The 22,282-nt window shown below is 46.6% G+C and overlaps 1 protein-coding gene across 3 annotated transcripts in view; it reads left to right on the top strand.

The window, feature by feature from the left end:
- CSTA (cystatin A) overlaps positions 1-22,282 on the top strand; it is a 57,206-nt gene that overhangs the window by 11,072 nt on the left and 23,852 nt on the right. For 2 of the 3 annotated variants that reach the window (XM_073310754.1, XM_073310745.1), the window contains one exon: positions 20,735-20,823. The gene's annotated coding sequence lies outside the window, so the exon portion shown is untranslated. Of the gene's footprint in view, positions 1-20,720; positions 20,824-22,282 lie in introns of those variants that run through there. The other variant, XM_073310762.1, reaches the window with a different exon arrangement.

Here is a 22,282-nt window from a genome sequence, read left to right as displayed (position 1 = left end):
TATAGGGATGCAAATCATCGAAGAATCTTGGCCTCAGCTACTGTCCATATAAATTTCTTTGCAGTGTTATGCCTTTTCTATGAAAATCTTCATTTCCGTCTACAGTCCTTTAATTTCTTTCTCTGCCGTCTCCCTCTCTCCCACTTGCTATTTTTTATTGTTTGACTTCTAGCTTATCTCACTAGAAGAGCTGGCACTAGGCATAAGCAAGACTAAGCAATTGCTTAGAACCACATGCAGCTCAAGCATCTCCCTTTTGCTTTTTATTATAAGAACTTGCATGTTTTAGTATTGTGTACATGTGTGTGGGCAGGGGGGAATATTCCTGCTTAGGGGCGTCAGTGGCCTATCACCAGCACTACTCACCAGATAGATAAGTTCTATTGTGAGCTATGCTCGAAAAATATAATCCTACCCACAGACGCCGCTCGTCCCTGTGCCCCGAGGGACTTCCTTGTAGTGCCTGAGCCACAGCAAGTGAAAAAAAACTTCTCGTTCCCCAAAGACAATGAAAATAGAAGTTTCCGCACACATTACTGGCGTGAAATCCCCAAAGGTGACAAAGTGGAGTGGCCATGGCTTCTGTACTCAGAAACACATTATGGAGGATAATGCTATGACAGGAAGTGTTCCTGGGCTAACAGTGGCAGAGGGAACTGCAAATTTCTGTGTGGCTTAGTGTTGTGGCATGACATACTGTTTGAAATAAATGTGGTAAGCAAGAGACTGCAAGGTGTTGCCCTTGATATATCTGGAGCAATGGAACAATTGGACAAAGCAAAGTCATACGTACAGTCTTACCGGTCAGATGAAAGATTTCAAAACGTTCTGAAGAGTGCACAGAAGTTGGTAGAGGAACGTCACACTAAAGCTATTTTCCCACCCATTCAAGGTGCAACAGGATTCTTTGCCCCTTTTACAGATCCAGACTAACAATTCACAAGAGTCACTAAAGAAGAAGACATTTTGATTACGAGGCATGAGATAATCCCATAAGAGACACCAACAACAATTCTAAGTTGAATTCTTTAACCAGGTGCTAGTTTGTGCAATACAGTCAGTTGAAGAACGTTTCATGCATCTCAAGGAATGAACACAGCAGTATATTTGGGATGTTGTATGCCCTGCATTGCTGGTGTAGGTCTTCTCCAGGTATAGTGAGGAGTTCCTCACTATACCTGAAGAAGATCTACACCAGCAATGCTGGGCACGAGAGACAGTGCTGAGACATGAGCACATGCGCGATGTTGATGCGAGTGATTTAGGTGATGAACTGAAAGCCCTTTCAGGTTACATTTCAGCAGGATCAATGCCAAAGGCTGCTCTGGAATAGATGTGCGCAAATAAGACGACCACTCTCTTTCCAAATGCTTTGGTTGCTCTGTGCATACTTCAAAGACTTCCTGTAACAGTTGCCAGTGAAGAACGCAGAGAACAAACAGCCTACGTCCGTTTGTCAGCTCTGCCTCTTAAATATATTTTATGAACATCTCTTTCAGCACACATACATAACTCCTTAAACAGTGCCCCCAAATATATCACACAATAATCATGAGGATCAATACGACCCTCGTTTGGATAAATACTATGAAAGCAGCATGTTAGGTGCAGTGAGTGTGTCAGGTCTGATAGGAATTATTGTTACAGAACAGTGAACCATCTACCAGTTGGTATTCTGGAGTTTGTAAGGTCACAACACTGTTTGTACTACAGCTTCCCACAGTGGAGAACCACCTATTGAGAATAATGGCAAAGGAAACTTTGGGTATAGACAAGACACTAGTTACAGCTCTTGTTGTCTAAACCAGTCCCTTTCCCTCTTGTGGTTAGTTAGTGTCCTTCAGATGGCTCACATCATTTAGATGTTCCTAGATTTTTAAGGCCAGAAGAGATCATTACAATCCTCTGCTTTGATTTCTTGGAAAACACAGGCCATAAGAATTCATCCGGAGGTCCCTAGAGGAAGGAATTATTCTTCCCTAGGAAAAGTTCTTTGGCAACAGGATCATACCTATAAAGGGCTCTGTCCTTTATAGGGACTGAGGCTGGGACTATTATCGGTAAGAAGCTAATAAATCATGTCCCATTGTAAGTTCTGTTTGGCTAAGATATAACTCAAATAAGAGCACAGGACTGGGACTCAGGACCCCTGGGTTCTTTTCCTAGTCTGAGCTAAAAGAACAAGGGAGGATTTTTAAATTGGACGGAATATTGACACTATTTTCCACAGGTGGTGGTGGTTTTCACTGATATCATGCTCCTGAGAATACCAAAAGGCACAGTGAGCACAACGGCTACTGGGGAACGTACCTGGGCCTGTATGCAATGGTGCCAGCTGAATTCACCATGGAGTGGTGTGGAAAAGCGTCCCATCGTGGAGGAAGAAATAAGGCAGCCATCTCTAGAAACTTTTGCAAGAGGGTTGCAGAACACCTCCATGGAAGTTTCCTAGAGATCCCTTGGGAGGATCCAAGGGACATGTCTACGTACAGAAACAAACTGCTCCACATGCCTCCTCCCCCTGCCTAGCCCTACAGAGCATGAAAAGCAGATAACTCTCCCACTGTTTGCTGTACCACTGCCTCTTCGAGTATGAGTAACGTAGTGAAAGGGCTGGGCCAGTAAAAAGACTCTGATGCACTCTTCCCTTGATAGGTTTCAGAGTAACTTGACGCTGATCATCTACCTTTAACCTTAGGCTCGTCCAAAGCTCTTTCCATCTATGGACTGCTCTCTGGTGATTTGCTGCCTTCTCATGGCATGCCAGATTTCTAGCCAGATTTTTCCAGTCCTTTGTTCCTGTAGAACCCAATGTGGCTGGAACATAAGACTGGAAGAATTTGCAACAAAAACAGTACGCAGCATTCTGGGTTTTTGAGTACCCATGGCCTCGCCACTTTGTCACCATTGGGGATTTCACACCAGTAATGTGTAGGATGGAAACATCTATTTTCATTGTCTTTGGGGAACAGGAAGGGTTTTTTTTACTTGCTGTGGCCCATGCAGTACAAGGAAGTCCCTCGGGCTACTGTTCAAGTGGGTCCACAGTCCTGGATCATCTAGACTTAAGGAAGTAAACTCAGCAGCACCTGTTCCTTGCGCCTCCACCACACTCTTCTCTGTTCTACACTTTTCTTCAGGAATTTGCATGGTTACATTCAATTGAGATGGAGATATGGATGCTGCAGTAGCTGCCAGGTCACCTGTACTCTGACTAACTGGCAGATCAGGCATCATTTCAGTGGGGCCAGAAGGCTCACCCTGAACATTTGTGTCTATGTATCTTAGGAGAGCTCCTTCCTGCTTAGCTAGAAAAGCTTCCTTTGCTTTCTTTCTTTTTCTGAATGCTGTCCCAGAGGGGCTTTTTCTTCTTTCACTCATGACAGCTGTTCTGTGCCAGCTATAGTGGCTCTCAGCACTCTACTGAAGGGGACAAATAAGCAGGCTGGTAGCAGGGCCTGAGTGAGGGAAGATATCAGCGTCTTAAGGGCCTAACTGGCTCCTACTATTTCAGTTGACTTCCTGTTCTCCTCAAGTGGGTTCAGGGAAGCAGCAGGAAACAGGAAGCTCCCGAGAAGTTAGTGTTAATCAGGCCAGGCTCCTGCGGGGTGCTAGAGAGGTACATAAGCAGATAACACTAAGATGGGGAGAGAGGCAGATAACGCTGGAGGGTATGGATAGGGTCCACAGTAACCTACACAAATTGGAGGAGTGGTCCAAAAGAAATCTGATGTGGTTCAACAAGAACAAGTGTAGCCCCTGCCCCCAGTCTGGCACCTGAGGCGGCCGCCTCAGTTCACCTCACAGTTAAGATCCGCCCTGGTCGAGCTCAGACTCATGCGAGTCTCTGATGCTGCCTAAGTAAAAAGTAGACTGCATGAAACCAAGTGCTTCCATGTGAGGAAGTCACATGACTTTTCACTGCGGTGACTTTTCACATATGTTGTTCTTCATAGCAGCAGTGTGGGGTGTCTGTTCTGATTTTGACAGTCTGCCCTGAGGTAGGCATGCAAGGTTGTGAGCCACTCCAGACAGTGCAACACCGTGCTCTAACCACTAGGCACAACCCCTGTTGTAACCACTAGGCACAACCCCTGTTGTAACCACTAGGCACAGTTGCGCAAGTCCCAGTCTCTGACACAGTCTAGATGGAGCATGATTGTTGCCTCTTTTGTCCTTACCCTGCTTCCCTTTCGGAAGTCATCTCCACAATTTCCCCTGGCTGCTGGAACCTCTGCCAGGAACCTTGCGATCCTGGACCATCCTTTCTTTTCTGGTTCTCAGACTGCAGCAGTTCAGTTAGCTGTGCCTTTGTCAACCCTTGACAGCTTACTTTTCTCACTCTGCATATCTCAGCCAGCTGAATTTTATTCAGCTGCTCCATATTCATCCTTCCTTTTTCCTTTCCTGAACAGGCTGGGAGACACTTTTTGTTCGTGCTTTTCCCTCCTACAACACTTGCTTTTACTGCTGTTGGCTTTTATTGACAATTCCTCTTCACTGTCACAGATCCCACACACACACGGCCACCCGGTCACAGTTCCTGAGGTAACTGCACCAATGACTCCTTTGTGGCTGGCGTGAGGGCACCCCACTTAGGTCTCGGGCCTCTAGCTGTCACCTTTCTCATTGCAGAACCCACGTTCTTCGCAGTCCTGATCAGGGATTTAGGCAACTCCTCCTGTCCTTTGTTGGGATCACCTGAACAGGTCTGAAGCTTGTTTACACTACAGCAGTACAATGGCACAAATGGCACAGATATGCTGCCCTAGATACGCAGCTGTAGCACTGTTGTGTAAATATGTTCTACACTGACAGAAGGGGCTTTCCACCCATGTAGGTAATCCACCTCTCCAAGAGGCGGTAGCTGGGTGGATGGAAGAATCCTTTCGTCAAACTAGGTGTATCTACCGTGGGGGTCAGGTTGACCTAATTAGGTCACACAGGGCATAAAATTTTTCACAGGCCTGAGTGATGAAGCTAGATTGACCTAAATTTTAGGTGTAGACCAGGCCTGAGTTTAGTCCAGCACCTGCCATCCTGCTGCCTGCAAGGCAGTGGCAGAGTTAACCAGTGACCAGCCAGCCCTTATACAGCAGAGTATTATTTATTCAAAACAAAACTGTTACAGAGAAAGGATATCATAAAACAATAAACAGTTCACACCCATGCTTATCACGCAATACCTGTATGCCACATAGGACCCCAGTAGGCTTCAAAGTAATTCAGGTTCTCTCACAGGACCTGGTTCTGTTTGGGTCACAATCTCATATCAGATTTTGGATGGGGTGAGAGCGACCCCTGTCCCCCTTTCCTCAGTCAATGGATCATTAGATTATTTTCAGTTCTTTGTCTGACAGTCTCTTGAACCAGGGTTTTCACACGTAGGTCAGCAGGCTGTATCCAGCTTAACTTGGAGACTTTAAGGTCGGACGGGACCAGCCTGATCATTTGTACCTAGAGCCCTGGATGGGCAGAGCTAGCCTGTCCTGCTGAGACCTCCCTGCTGTTGTTACTTGCGTTAGCTTTGATCGAGCTAGCTCAAAGCGAGCTGAGGTCTATCTACACATACTGCAATCACAGCTCCCAATTGCAGTTCAGGGGAGTTGGAACAATTTTTATAGTGGGGGCGCTGAGAGTCATTGAAACCCTGTATATAAACCCTGTATATAATGGAAACCACTTCAAGTCAGGGGGTGCTGCAGCACCCCCAGCACCCCTAGTTCCAGTTCCTACATTGCACTGTAGACATACCCTTAGTGAGAGCTGTTTCGGTGGAATGGAAAGGGTGGAAGGCAGAATGAAGGGGCTGCAGGATAAGGTTGGAGAAGAACACAATAGAACAGTTGTAAATGGCTCATTTGGGTCCAGCGAAGAAGGGAAGGTGGGTGGTCCTTTTGAGCACTGGGACATGGGCGAGCGCTAGCTCACCCACTGCTAAAAGCCCCTCCCCCAGCCTAGGGAGGGTCTACTAAACCTGGAACCCAACTGAGTTTGGGGGACAACAAATGCAATAACGGGAACAGGCGTGAAGGTCAAAGGGCCAAAACAAGGGAACCAGAAGGGGACACCAAGCAGAGAACCCTGGACAGCACCCACTGCTCCTCAAAGGCCTCGAGAGAGACGGTGAATGCTACCCAGAGCAACTCTGCCCGGATACATGAACAGATAAAAGAATGAAAAACAGCCCCACAGTCACAGGGCCCCACCTCTGCCAACCTCTTCTCCCTGGTGTTACAGATGGCCACCTTGGCCATGGCTAGGAGGAGGTTGACGAGGTGGTCCCGTGACTTTGTGGGGCCTTGGATAGGGTGTGCGTAAATAAATAAGTGTGGGGAAAAATGCAGCCAGAACCTCAATAAGAGGTTCTGGAGGAGCTGGAGGAGCTGCAGCCTGGTGCACTGAAGGTACGCATGCACCAGGGTCTCCCTCACGCCACAAAAGGTGCATGCTTCAGGGACGGAGGTGAACCGTGCCAAGTACAAGCCCATGCTCAAGGCTTCATGCAGGAGCCACCAGCTGATATCCCCAGCAGGCTGCGGGACTCAGATGGAATGTAAACTGGCCCACTGGGGTTCCCCACCCTACACTGCTGGTGAAAGGTCCCGCCACTTGGTATCAGGGCGGGACACGAGGGTGGGGTAATGTAGCATGTGCAGCACAAGTGCGTATAGATGGTCCCTTGACGCGGTGTGGAAACGAACTGGCTGCATAGCACGCAGCCGGCTCGAGGTACAAGGAAGGGGAGGCCAGGAAGGCTCAGGGGGCAGGGGGCCAAAGGAAAGATCCGGAGGGTCTGGAGTGAGGGGCGGGCGGGGCGCACCTTCTCGCAGGACCCGCTTGAGATAAAACTGAGCCGCAGGAGACAGGGCTGCCTCTCCCTCCTGGAGTACGTGCCAAGGGGTCGTAAGGGTGGAGAGCCCCATGCGCCAACTGAGCGCCTGGGGAACCACCCAACCCCCCAGGTCATAGACCAGGAGGTCTCCGATCCTGGTTATTCCCGCCAGGACCAACCTCCGGCACACCAAGGAGGACTCCTGGGTGGTGGGTAGTAATGGAGAGGCAGGAGTGGGTCCAGGGTTGGTGTTGTGAAGATAAAGGAGCATTCTTGTGAGGGGAAGGAGCTAGAAGAGGGAGAGGGTAAGAATATCTGAGTGGGAAAAGGGAGGTTAGTAGCTGGGAGAGGATGAGAGCGATGGGGAGGGAGAGTTGCAGGTAGAGAGTCATGCAAGAGTTGTTGGAGACAGCTGGACAGAACAAAGGCCCTGTTATCCCCCCGGCTAATCACCTGAGGAAGGAGCATGCTCCCACTCAGTTTGTTCAGCTACTCGTGTATTTATCTGTTGTTTCAAATGACACTAATTTCCTCATTTTCCTCACAGTACAGCAAGTCTCCACTGATCAGGGGCTGCCTCCCAAACCATGACTCTCTTTCTTTCTGTCTTCTCTCCGCAGTGGGTCAGGCTCTTTTCGCTCCAAGATCCAACTGCAGGGATTCCACAACACCCACCACAATGAATAAGATCATCATTTATGAGCATGGAAACTTCAACAGTTACTTCAGAGAATTGACCCCTGACATCTCCCACCTGGAGTCTGTAGACTGGAAGGACTGCATCTCCTCGCTGAAGGTCATTCCTGGGTGGCCTACCAGCATCATCTTTGTTCGGGCAAGATCAGGGTGTTCGGGGAAGATGAATACCACCTTTGTCGGTCATGATATGAATGATGAGATCACCTCTCTCCAGCTGATTACTGAAAACCTGCACAGTCCTCAGATCACCCTGTACAAACACCCACACTATTGAGCAGAGAGCAAGGGGGTAAGAGAAGGAACCAACCTGGCCAGGGGACTTTTCAATGACAGCACCTTCTCACAAGGTCCAGAGCAGCGCCTGGCTGTTGTGTGAGCGCAGTGATGGAAATGGCTGGTGTTCTGTAGCCCGGGAAGATGAATGGCTTCCAAACAATTGGAAGATTGGGCCAAAAGGAATCTGATGAGGTTCAATAAGGATAAGTGCAGGGTCCTGCACTTAGGACGGAAGAACCCAATGCACAGCTACAGACTAGGGACCGAATGGCTAGGCAGCAGTTCTGCGGAAAAGGACCTAGGGGTGACAGTGGACGAGAAGCTGGATATGAGTCAGCAGTGTGCCCTTGTTGCCAAGAAGGCCAATGGCATTTTGGGATGTATAAGTAGGGGCATAGCGAGCAGATCGAGGGATGTGATCGTTCCCCTCTATTCGACATTGGTGAGGCCTCATCTGGAGTACTGTGTCCAGTTTTGGGCCCCACACTTCAAGAAGGATGTGGATAAATTGGAGAGAGTCCAGCGAAGGGCAACAAAAATGATTAGGGGACTGGAACACATGAGTTATGAGGAGAGGCTGAGGGAGCTGGGATTGTTTAGCCTGCAGAAGAGAAGAATGAGGGGGGATTTGATAGCTGCTTTCAACTACCTGAAAGGGGGTTCCAAAGAGGATGGCTCTAGACTGTTCTCAATGGTAGCAGATGACAGAACGAGGAGTAATGGTCTCAAGTTGCAGTGGGGGAGGTTTAGATTGGATATTAGGAAAAACTTTTTCACTAAGAGGGTGGTGAAACACTGGAATGCGTTACCTAGGGAGGTGGTAGAATCTCCTTCCTTGGAGGTTTTTAAGGTCAGGCTTGACAAAGCCCTGGCTGGGATGATTTAACTGGGAATTGGTCCTGCTTTGAGCAGGGGGTTGGACTAGATGACCTTCTGGGGTCCCTTCCAACCCTGATGTTCTATGATTCTATGATTCTATGATTCAATGGTTCCATCTGTCTCAACAAGAAGCTTTTATTTCTGCCTCCCCTGTGACCTGGCCACCGCCAGAGCTGACAAGCTGCAGAACCGGCCATCCTGGGGTGTCAAGGATTAGGGGTGGCGGAGAGGAAGAGCTCTGTCCATGCTTGCACTTCTTTCTTCCACACACTATGGAATGAGTGAAATTGGGATAAATGATCCACCCACTAATCAGGAAACTGTCCAGGTGCCTCTACTGGCCAAGATCTCTCCTCACACAGAGGTGATCATGCATGCCCTGAAGTGCCATCTTAGTCCTGCTGGTGTTGCCACCCTCTGTTGTGGGAAAAGGAGGACTGAACATGAGATGCACCAGAGCACATTGGAGTGTAGCACCCACCCTGGGCACTCTAAACCGGGCAGAGCAGTGGCTGGAACTCAGGTCTCCCACATACCAGGCCACACACACACACAGGCTCTCTCTTTCCCCTCCCCAGATATTGACATGTTCTCCTGAATGGAAAACCAGCCTTTGGACACAATTCCATTGTTCTGTAAATGTTCAAAAGTTTTGGGTTTTCTTCCAATGCAAAATGAAAACAAACTCTGAAACCCTGAAAGCTCCTGCTAAATAGCTCTAAGAATTTACCCTCACTGTCAAAAATGTGTGCTGTATTTCTAGTCTGAACTGATCTAGCATCAGCTGCTAAGCATTGGATCTTCCTGCTTGGTGGAAGCACTGTATACTCTGAGAAATCTCTTCCCCAGGGAGGTATTTGGAGCCTGCGATCCAGTTGTCACAGACCCCGAGGTAAATACACCTTTGTTCTTATTGCATTTCATCCTATTAATTCAGACCATTTCTCCAGTGCGTCAAGATCATTTGGAATTGTAATCCTGTCCTCCAAGGTGTTTGCAACCCCTCCCAGCTTGGTATTGTCTGCAAACTTTATAAGTGTACTCTCTGTGCCATTATCCAAATTATTTATGAAGATATTGAACAGAATGAGACTGAGGACAGATCCCTGCGGGACCCCAGTCGATAGGCCATTCCAGTTCCACTATGAACCATTGATAACCACTCTCTGAGTATTGTTTTCCAGCCATGTCTGCACCCACCATATAGTAGGTTTGTCTAGGCTACATTTCTCTAGTTTGTTTATGAGAAGGTCATGTGAGACGGTATGAAAGGCCTTACTAAAGTCAAGCTATATCACATCTACTGCTTCCCCCCATCGACACGGCTTGTTACCCTGTCAGAGAAGGATGTTAGGCTACTTTGACATAATTTCTTCTTGACAAATCCATGTTGATTGTTATTTATTCACTTTTTTTTTCTAGATGCTTATGAATTGTTTGACCATTTGCTTCTTTGTCCTTCTAGGTGCCAAAGTTAAGCTGAGTGGTCTATAATTCCTTGGGTTTTCCTTATTCCCCCCTTTTTTATAGATAGATGCTATACTTGCCCTTTTCCAGTCCTCTGGTATCTCTCTCATACTCAACCAGTTCTCAACAAGAATTGCTAATGGCTCAGAGATCTCTTCAGTCAGTTCCTTAAGTATTCTAGAATGTATTTCATCAGGCCCTGCCGACTAGAAGACATCCAACCTGTCCAAGTAATTCTTAACTTGTTCTTTTCCTATTTTAGCTCAGATCCTACCCTATTTACACTGATGTCGGCTATGTTAGTTGTCCAATCGCTGCTAAATTTTTGGTGAAAACTGAAAAAAAAAAAAAAAAGGCATTTAGCACTTCAGCCATTGCTGCATTTTCTATTATTGTCTTTCCCTCCTCATTGAGTAATGGGGCTACCCTGTCCTTGGTCCTCCTCTTGCTTCCCATGTATTTGTAAAATGCTTTCTAGTTACTCTTTATATCCCTAGTTAGTTTAATCTCATTTTGTGCCTTGGCTTTTCTAATTTTGTCCCTATGTGCTTGTGGGGTTTTATATATATATATATACACACATCCCTTGTCATTTGACTTAGCTTCCTCTTTTTGTGACTCTCTTTCAAGTTTCAGGTCATTGAAAATCTCCTGGTGAAGCCAGCGAGGTGTCTCACCAAACTTCCCATCTTTCCTACTCATTGGCATAGTTTGCTCTTTTGCCCTTAATAATGTCTCTTTAAAAAATTGCCAGCGCTTTTTTCCCTTGGATTTGCTTCCCATGGGATCTTACCTACCAGTTCCCTGAGTTTGCTGAAGTTTGCCTTCTTGAAGTCCATTGTCTTTATTCTGCTGTTTCCACTCCTACCATTCCCTCAGTCATTTCATGGTCACCTTCAGCCACGCTGCCTTCCACCACAATCCCCAACAGACCACACTGTGAACTTTACGCAAGCTAAAAGAAAAACCAAACAGACAAACAAGCTGGCTGCTCACCCCAAGCATTAGTGCTGGCTCCTTCTTCAGTAGGGCTCTCCTTCCCATACTCCCCTGTTCGCTGTGCCCTGTTCGCAGAGAAGGAACCAAGCTGAGCAATGGAGATTTCAATGACAAGTGCCTTCCCCCAAGGTCCAGAGCAGTGCGTGGCTATTGTGTGAGCATGGTGATGGAAGTGGCTTTTGTTATGTTGCCCAGAAAGCTGAATGGCTTCTGAACTGTGATTCAATCAGTCCCAATGACAAGCTTTCATTGCTGTATCCCCTGAGACCTGTCCAGTACTAGATTTGATGAGCTGCAGACCTTCATGCTCTACCTGATTGGCAGCTTCCTCTGGGGTGTTCCCTCTCCTCCCAGACCATTCACACAGCTCTGACTAGGAGGCTTATTCAGGGCTCTGCTGGCCTCTATCTGCCATTTATTTTCCTTTCGATCCCTTCTCCCTGGATTAGACGTTGGTGTCACAGGAAAGGCAGAACTCCTTAGCTACCTCAGATTCCCAACTTGCAGCTGGAGTCTCAGCCACAACCTTGCTCTGTTCTGCCTCAGTTTCCCTGGTAAGGGCAGGCAGTGATCTGTTCTCCCTGACCATGGCTACAGGACCCAGGCAATGCACTTTCACATCAGTAAAATATCCAGTGTGGGAGCAGGGGATGGTGTCATCCTCCCCTCCCCTCAGTCTCTGGTATCTATCTGCATAAGCTGGGAAGGTAAATTGAGCTTAACCCTGCTTTCCTTTTGTTACAGGAATCATAGAATCATAGAATCATAGAATATCAGGGTTGGAAGGGACCCCAGAAGGTCATCTAGTCCAACCCCCTGCTCAAAGCAGGACCAATTCCCAGTTAAATCATCCCAGCCAGGGCTTTGTCAAGCCTGACCTTAAAAACCTCTAAGGAAGGAGATTCTACCACCTCCCTAGGTAACGCATTCCAGTGTTTCACCACCCTCTTAGTGAAAAAGTTTTTCCTAATATCCAACCTAAACCTCCCCCACTGCAACTTGAGACCATTACTCCTCGTTCTGTCATCTGCTACCATTGAGAACAGTCTAGAGCCATCCTCTTTGGAACCCCCTTTCAGGTAGTTGAAAGCAGCTATCAAATCCCCCCTCATTCTTCTCTTCTGCAGGCTAAACAATCCCAGCTCCCTCAGCCTCTCCTCATAACTCATGTGTTCCAGTCCCCTAATCATTTTTGTTGCCCTTCGCTGGACTCTCTCCAATTTATCCACATCCTTCTTGAAGTGTGGGGCCCAAAACTGGACACAATACTCCAGATGAGGCCTCACCAATGTCGAATAGAGGGGAACGATCACGTCCCTCGATCTGCTCGCTATGCCCCTACTTATACATCCCAAAATGCCATTGGCCTTCTTGGCAACAAGGGCACACTGCTGACTCATATCCAGCTTCTCGTCCACTGTCACCCCTAGGTCCTTTTCTGCAGAACTGCTGCCTAGCCATTCGGTCCCTAGTCTGTAGCTGTGCATTGGGTTCTTCCGTCCTAAGTGCAGGACCCTGCACTTATCCTTATTGAACCTCATCAGATTCCTTTTGGCCCAATCTTCCAATTGGTCTAGGTCCTTCTGTATCCTATCCCTCCCCTCCAGCGTATCTACCACTCCTCCCAGTTTAGTATCATCCGCAAATTTGCTGAGAGTGCAATCCACACCATCCTCCAGATCATTTATGAAGATATTGAATAAAACCGGCCCCAGGACCGACCCTTGGGGCACTCCACTTGATACCGGCTGCCAACTAGACATGGAGCCATTGATCACTACCCGTTGAGCCCGACAATTTAGCCAGCTTTCTACCCACCTTATAGTGCATTCATCCAGCCCATACTTCCTTAACTTGCTGACAAGAATACTATGGGAGACCGTGTCAAAAGCTTTGCTAAAGTCAAGAAACAATACATCCACTGCTTTCCCTTCATCCACAGAACCAGTAATCTCATCATAAAAGGCGATTAGATTAGTCAGGCATGACCTTCCCTTGGTGAATCCATGCTGGCTGTTCCTGATCACTTTCCTCTCATGCAAGTGCTTCATGCAAGGAAGGGAGAACATGCCCACACCCCGCCTCCACTTCTCCCTTTCAGCAACTTCATTTGCAGGGACACTGTAACAAGCTGTATTCTTGCAGTCAGCTGTGATTGCCTTTGCAGGAGAAAAGGCTGGAGCACATCAAAAGGTATATCACTTAAGATCCCAAGCAACAACACATCTGACCCTTCCTGTGTCTGCAGGCAGTGCAAATGGTTTCGCACCAGGAATGGCATAAAATCACTGCCCAGTCTGCAAAATGTTGTAGAAATCTCTAGAAATATTGTCAAATCCACACACATGCCCAGAATTGGACACAATACTGCAGCTGAGGCCTTATAAGTGCTGAGTAGAGTGGAAGAATTACTTCTCGTGTCTTGCTTACAACACTCTGACTAATACAACCCAGAATGATGATCACTTTTTTTGCAACAGTGTTATATTGTTGACTCATATTTATTTTGTGATCTACTATAACCTCCAGATCCTTTTCTGCAATATTCCTTCCTAGGCAGCTATTCCCATTTTATATTTGTGTGTTTGATTATTCATTCATACTGGGAGGAGTGGTAGATATGCTGGAGGGGAGGGATAGGATACAGATGGACCTAGACAAATTGGAGGATTGGGCCAAAAGAAATCTGATGAGGTTCAATAAGGATAAGTGCAGGGTCCTGCACTTAGGACGGAAGAATCCAATGCACCGCTACAGACTAGGGGCCGAATGGCTAGGCAGCAGTTCTGTGGAAAAGGACCTTGGGGTGACAGTGGACGAGAAGCTGGATATGAGTCAGCAGTGTGCCCTTATTGCCAAGAAGGCCAATGGCATTTTGGGATGTATAAGTAGGGGCATAGCGAGCAGATCGAGGGACGTGATCGTTCCCCTCTATTCGACATTGGTGAGGCCTCATCTGGAGTACTGTGTCCAGTTTTGGGCCCCACACTACAAGAAGGATGTGGATAAATTGGAGAGAGTCCAGCGAAGGGCAACAAAAATTATTAGGGGTCTAGAACACATGACTTATGAGGAGAGGCTGAGGGAGCTGGGATTGTTTAGTCTACAGAAGAGAAGAATGAGGGGGGATTTGATAGCTGCTTTCAACTACCTGAAAGGGGGTTCCAAAGAGGATGGCTCTAGACTGTTCTCAATGGTAGCAGATGACAGAACGAGGAGTAATGGTCTCAAGTTGCAGTGGGGGAGGTTTAGATTGGATATTAGGAAAAACTTTTTCACTAAGAGGGTGGTGAAACACTGGAATGCGTTACCTAGGGAGGTGGTAGAATCTCCTTCCTTAGAGGTTTAAGGTCAGGCTTGACAAAGCCCTGGCTGGGATGATTTAACTGGGAATTGGTCCTGCTTCAAGCAGGGGGTTGGACTAGATGACCTTCTGGAGTCCCTTCCAACCCTGATATTCTATGATTCTATGATTCCTAAGTGTTGTACTTTGCTTTTGTCCTTATTGAATTTCATCCTGTTTAATTTAGAACATTTCTCCAGTTTGTCCAGATAATTTTGACTTGTAATTCTATCCTCCAAAGCAGTTGCAACCTCTCCCAGCTTGGTATCATCTTCAAACTTTATAAGTGTACTCTCTGTGCCACTATCCAAACTGTTTATGAAGATATTGACTAGAACCAGACCGAGGAAAGATCCCTATGGCTGGGACCTCACTCAATACACCTTTCCAGCTTGCTTGTGAACCACTGATAACAACCCTCTGAGTAAGATTTTCCCGCCACTTGTGCACCCACCTTATATTAGGTTTGTCCAGGGTATATTTCTCTAGTTTGTTTACGAGAAGGCCGTGAGAGACAGTGTCGAGGACTCGAACCCCAGACGGCACAGTTCGTTGTCTGACCAGAGAGAGACAGGCAACACCAGCAAGGTCCAAACACAAAGCTCTTTATTGAATACTGCACACAACAATAGAGAGCAGCCTGTCTCCAAAGAGAACCAGCCAGCCTCTAAGTAAAATTCATACGTTTTTATAGACAGTCCCGTCGCGTCACAGATTTATTCATAAAGCAGCCCACCCCCACTATATTAGTTAAAATCCTCTTTCTCTGTATGCATGCACTTCTACCTCCCTTATTGTAGATAACTTTTTGAAAATCGTAGTGCTTCACTAACTTTCTTATCAGTATGGGTGTCAACCAGGAGACGAGGAGTTAAAACACACATAACACAAGAGCAGGGAGTGGAAAACAGCGCCTCAGTATCTCAAGGACTGTTCCCAACACATCTGGTACAAAAATACAGGAATGCAGGCCTCCCCTTTTTTCTCACTCTCTGTAACTTAAACAAATATTCCTTCATTCTACTTTCAGAGACTTTCCCAGCAGCCTCTCTGAGCCTGACTTTGGTTCGGTTGGCATAACTGCTTCCCGTTTAGCTTTTCTCACCTAACAACAGTACCAAAGGCCTTACTAAAGTCAAGCTATATCACATCAAGTGCTTCCTCCTCTCCACCAGGCTTGTTACCCTGTCAGAGAAGGATGTTAGACTGCTTTGACATGATTTTTTCTTGACAAATTCATGTTGACTGATATTTATTCCCTTATTTGTTTCTACGTGCTTGCAAATTGATTGTTTGACTATTTGCTCCTTTGGCCTTCTAGGTACTGAAGTTAAGCTGACTGGTCTATAATTCCTTGGGTTGTCCTTCTTCCCCCTTTTTATAGAGAGATACTATATACGCTCTTTTCCAGCCCTCTGGTATCTCTCCCATCCTCCATGAGTTCTTAACAAGAATTGCTAATGGCTCATAGATCTCTTCAGCCAGTTCCTTAAGTATTCTAGAATGTATTTCATCCAGTCCTGCTGACTTGAAGACATCGAACTTTTCCAAGTAATTCTTGTTCTTTTCTTGTTTTAGCCTCAGATCCTAAGCTATTTACACTGATGTTTGCTATGTTAGTTGTCCAATCATTGCTAAATTTTTGGGGAAAACTGAAACAAAAAAAGGCATTTAACACTTCAGCCATTGCTGCATTTTCTATTATTGTCTTTCCCTCCTCATTGAGTAATGGGGCTACCCTGTACTTGTACCCTGTCCATTTCTCATGTATTTATAAAATGCTTTCTAGTTACCCTTTATATCACTAGCTAGTTTAATCTCATTTTGTGCCTTGGCCTTTCTAATTTTGTCCCTATGTGCTTGTGGTTTTATATATATATACATACACATATACATACACACACACACACACACACAGACATCCCTTGTCATTTGACTTAGCTTCCTCTTTTTGTGACTCTGTGCTTGTGGGGGTTTTATATATATATATATATATATATATATATATATACACACACACACATCGTTTGTCATTTGACTTAGCTTCCTCTTTTTGTGACTCTCTTTTGAGTTTCAGGTCATTGAAAATCTTCTGGTGAAGCCAGCGACGTCTCTCACCAGATTTCCCATCTTTCCTACTCATTGGCATAGTTTGCTCTTTTGCCCTTAATAATGTCTCTTTAAAAAATTGCCAGCGCTTTTTTCCCTTGGATTTGCTTCCCATGGGATCTTACCTACCAGTTCCCTGAGTTTGCTGAAGTTTGCCTTCTTGAAGTCCATTGTCTTTATTCTGCTGTTTCCACTCCTACCATTCCCTCAGTCATTTCATGGTCACCTTCAGCCACGCTGCCTTCCACCACAATCCCCAACAGACCACACTCTGCACTTTACGCAAGCTAAAAGAAAAACCAAACAGACAAATAAGCTGGCTGCTCACCCCAAGCATTAGTGCTGGCTCCTTCTTCAGTAGGGCTCTCCTTCCCATACTCCCCTGTTCGCTGCCCCCTGTTCGCAGAGAAGGAACCAAGCTGAGCAATGGAGATTTCAATGGCAAAGCAGTGCGTGGCTATTGTGTGAGCATGGTGACAGAAGTGGCTTCTGTTATGTTGCCTAGAAAGCTGAATGTCTTCCAAACTATAACTCAATCAGTCCCAACGACAAGCTTTCATTGCTGTGTCCCCTGAGACCTGTACGGTACCAGATCTGACGAGCTGCAGACCTTGTCATCCTGGGGTGCTGTGGATCAGAGGGAGCCCCCACAGGGAGGCGCAGAGTTAGAGCTCTGCCCACGCATGCACTTCATTGCTCCACACACCACAGAATCAGTGTATTTGGGAAAGTGCAGCTCATCCTGTGCAGTGCTTCATATTCTTGTGTCCTGCTGTTTGTCCCCCAAGGCCATGCCAGAACTTCCTCCCAGACCTCACCCTCCCAGTCTCCTTCATGCTCTCCCTGATTGGCAGCTTCCTCCCTTCCCAGACCCTTCACACAGCTCTAACTAGGAGGCTTATTCAGGGCTCTGCTGGCCTCTTGTCTGCCATTTATTTTCCTTTTGATCCCTTCTCCCTGGATTAGACAACCTCTGGAGGTCCCTGCCAGCTCTACATTTCTATGTTTCTATGATTTCTAGGATCACAGAGGGGGCCTCAGAGGTGCTAGGATTGACACTGGAACTAGCTGCCCCATTATCACTGCCAAGACACTGTGGCACTCACAGACAGATTGAAAGGAATGTCATCATAGATGAAACAGAAGGAATCAACCAAACAGATCGTCAGCAAACCTTGATCACCACAATCTGAAGACAGCAAGAGATCTCCAGTTTCTACAGCTTCAGGGAGGTGGGAAAGGGGATGAGGAGGGGTTCATGTTCTTTGCGGAGATAGGAACCTCCAGCACCTCCCAGTATCTACAGGGGATAAATGAGCACCCACCAATAGGGAAAATGTCAAGGTGCTCCACTGGCCAAGATCTCTCCTCACACAGCAATGGTCATCCATGCCCTGAGGAGAGAATGTGCCATCTGAGCATTGATGGAGTTGATCACCGCCTAGGATGGAAGAAGAAGAACCACCACACATGTGGTGCACCAGAGCACACTGGTGTGTAGAACCCACCCAGGGCATTGTTCAAAAACAGGAGTAAGCTCAGCCTGCAGGTGAGTCCACAAACCTGCTGTGTTTCCTGCCCCTTCCATCCCAACATGCTCATATCTGCTCCCAAGTACAGGTTGAAGGGTTTCCAGTCTGCTAGCTTCACTGAGTGATTTATTGTTAACCTGCTCTAATAAAGTGATTTACAAGAAAACTTGGATTAATGGTCTCCTGTTCCGATAGCCAGTAAAGGTTCAGTCCCCAGGAGAGCTCCTTCCTGCATAGTAACTGCCTTCATCTAGACTGGACTTTGCTTTTCAGAGCAGAATGAATCTAGAACCAGCATACTTCCCCTGGGGTGGCACTGCTGGAGGGGAGCTGTGACTCTGCTGCATTATGCCCTCCCCCAACTCAATCCCACCAAAGCCTTTGTGTGGGTGGTTCACAAGGGTCAGACCCATGGGTAGAGATGGGTCAGGTGAAGAGCAGGAGTGGGGCGGCCTCATATCCCCCATGTCTGATGGGGCATCCCATTGCAATAGAATCAAAAACAACAAGGAGTCCGGTGACACCTTAAAGATTAACAGATTTATTTGGGCATAAGCTTTCGTGAAAGCTTATGCCCAAATAAATCTGTTAGTCTTTAAGGTGCCACCGCGCTCCTTGTCGTTTTTGTGGATACAGACTAACACAGCTGCCCGCTGGTACATTGCAACAGAATGTGCCAGCACAGTCTTGGTGGAGTGGCAAATGGAAAGTTAATCTAAGTGTACGTTAATGAATAGGTAACAGACGTTATCAAGCAGGAACCCTTGTAATAGATTCATAGGGTATGGATACACGGGAATAAACGACCCGTGGCATGGCCTCGGCTGGCTCAGGTCAGCTGACTTTGGCCTGTGGGGCTCAGGCTGTGGGGCTAAAAATTGATGTTTAGATGTTTCGGTTTGGCCTGGAGCCCAGGGTCTGGGACCCTCCCTCCTTACTCCATGGAGGCACTTACAGGCTGATCACCTTTGCATTTGAACCAACTGGTACATGAGCTCTGTCGGCCAAAGGGGCCAACATAACACATTGCACTGGAAGCTCATGCACAGCTGGTTATCTACAATGACCCCTGAGTCCTTCTCAGAGCTGTTGCTTTGCAGGATAGCTGAGAAAGGGTCTCTGTAAAAATAACAATGTGGCATCATGTATTGAGTCAAACACAAAAAAACTTTGTTACAAACAGGGTAAGTCAGGACCAACATCCAGCTCAAAACTACAAATAAATCAAATAAAGCCATGCAACTACATGCAGAATTTTATCTCATCACATATACACCCACAGCGACTCACCAGAGAGCCTATACCTACCAACAGCAAATCAACTGTTACCAACCACAATCCCAAGGTGACTCCCAGGCAATCCCTTTAGGATGACAAAAAGAAAAGGAGTACTTGTGGCACCTTAGAGACTAACCAATTTATTTGAGCATAAGCTTTCGTGAGCTACAGCTCACTTCATCGGATGCATACTGTGGAAACTGCAGAAGACATTATATACACAGAGACCATGAAACAATACCTCCTCCCACCCCACTCTCCTGCTGGTAATAGCTTATCTAAAGTGATCACTCTCCTTACAATGTGTATGATAATCAAGTTGGGCCATCTTCAGCACAAATCCAGGTTTTCTCACCCTCCGCCCCCCCCCCCCCCCCACACACAAACTCACTCTCCTGCTGGTAATAGCCCATCCAAAGTGACCACTCTCTTTACAATGTGTATGAAAATCAAGGTGGGCCATTTCCAACACAAATCCAGGTTTTCTCACCGCCCCCCCTTTTTTTTCAAAAACCACACACACAAACTCACTCTCCTGCTGGTAATAGCTTATCCAAAGTGACCACTCTCCTTACAATGTGTATGAAAATCAAGGTGGGCCATTTCCAACACAATCCAGGTTTCCCCCCCCACCCCCCAAAACACACACACACAAACTCACTCTCCTGCTGTAATAGCTTATCCAAAGTGACCACTCTCCCTACAATGTGCATGATAATCAAGGTGGGCCATTTCCAGCACAAATCCAGGTTTTCTCACCCCCCACTCCCATACACACACAAACTCACTCTCCTGCTGGTAATAGTTCATCCAAAGTGACCACTCTCCCTACAATATGCATGATAATCAAGGTGGGTCATTCCAGCACAAATCCAGGTTTTCTCACCGCCCTCCCCCTTTTTTTCCAAAAACCACACACACAAACTCACTCTCCTGCTGGTAATAGCTCATCCAAACTGACCACTCTCCTTACAATGTGTATGATAATCAAGGTGGGCCATTTCCAGCATAAATCCAAGTTTAACCAGAACGTCGGGGGGGGGGGGGGGGTAGGAAAAACAAGGGGAAATAGGCTACCTTGCATAATGACTTAGCCACTCCCAGTCTCTATTTAAGCCTAAATTAATAGTATCCAATTTGCAAATGAATTCCAATTCAGCAGTTTCTCGCTGGAGTCTGGATTTGAAGTTTTTTGTTTTAAGATAGCGACCTTCATGTCTGTAATTGCGTGACCAGAGAGATTGAAGTGTTCTCCGACTGTTTATGAATGTTATAATTCTTGACATCTGATTTGTGTCCATTTATTCTTTTACGTAGAGACTGTCCAGTTTGACCAATGTACATGGCAGAGGAGCATTGCTGGCACATGATGGCATATATCACATTGGTGGATGTGACCCTGTGTGGTGAGCTAATATTTCCTAACTTGGGTGGATTTGATTTAGAGCTCAATGATAAATGAGTATACAGCTGTTTTCTATGTAAGGTATTCCAAAGAGCTTGGCCAGAATAAAGCATAAGCACTGTAGAGCTGTGCCTAGAGCCCCAGCTCCTAGAGTCAAATGATGAGGTCAGAATCTCAGCTTTCACTTTAAAATGTAAAATTTCTAGCAAATTAATACTTTGAAATTGTGACCCAAGTGTAACCGATGCAGTGGTGTCTGCCTGGCTCTGCAGACAGCCGAAAACCACATCTCTGAGAGTTGTGAACTGCCCCAGTCATCCCCATGGGATTTTCATTCTAATAGACATCACTCTGCGGTTTCCTGCCAACACCACCCCATCTGAGAACTCTCTGTGGGGCAGAGGAGTGCAGCAGGCCTGGTCACCTACCAGATATGCCTCACCTGCGAAGATAAATACTGGGTGCTGCCACTCTTGACTCTCCATTTGGGGAGAAGGGATCCCCATCTCTGCTGCTGCTAAGGATGGGGGCCCGGCTACCAGTTCTGCCATGGATGAAGGGGTCCCATGCAGTTGCCCCTCCAGAGGGGAGGTGGCCCCCTTGCCACTGGTGTTATGATAAATACATTTCCAGAAATGGGCACTACATTGTGATTATGCAGGGTGTAATTTCTATGTATTTGGAGAACTCTGCTTCCAGGAAGCGTTTGGTGAGAGAGAACAGAGCGTGTGGAGGAAGGAATAAACCCCGTATGTTGCACTCTCTCTCTTCTGATGGTTGAACACTGAACATGGCATCTGAAGTGGGTCAGTGCCTGCAGGAACGTGAAACCAGAAACACAGAATATTAATGCAAAACCAATCCCCACAACTAACTATACAATAATGACAACAAAGAGAAAACAGGAATCCTCGCAGCATACCAGAGCCCTGACCCTGAGCAGAGGGACATGAAAGCAGACATGTTTAGCAGCTGGGCTTTCTTTAGAACAGAATGGCAAAAGTGCGAAAATTGCAATGGGACGCGATAAAAAGGAAAGCAAAATAAGAGTAGCCACCCTGTATACTCCAAGAGCATATGGTTATGTCAGCGGCAGACCTAGAGGATCCATGTAAATACCCAGAAGCACTCTGTCACTGCGGTGGTGCCTCTCTGGAGGTGTTGAGTGAATTTTCCTACTCACTCTCCACTGTTCTCCGTTCCTGGAGGGTTGTGGTCACCCTTCCCCATGGAATAACATACGATTCCTGATGCATAAACTTAATGCAGTAACATCTCCAAAAGATATTGCAGGAAATTGCCACAAAAGCACTTTCCACTCACAAAAATATCATATATGAAAGTTGTCTTTTTAACAAGCGTAATTGGAAATCGGATATATTATGATAAATCCTCATTCATATAATATAGTAGTGGATGGGCACATATTACACCCTAAAACATATTACACCCTAAAACCT

The sequence above is a fragment of the Lepidochelys kempii genome, chromosome 1 (assembly GCF_965140265.1).
Source record: "Lepidochelys kempii isolate rLepKem1 chromosome 1, rLepKem1.hap2, whole genome shotgun sequence".
Classification (NCBI taxonomy): Eukaryota; Metazoa; Chordata; order Testudines; family Cheloniidae; genus Lepidochelys; species Lepidochelys kempii.
Note: the sequence above shows the minus strand (reverse complement) of the source record. Positions and strands in the feature narration are given on the sequence as shown.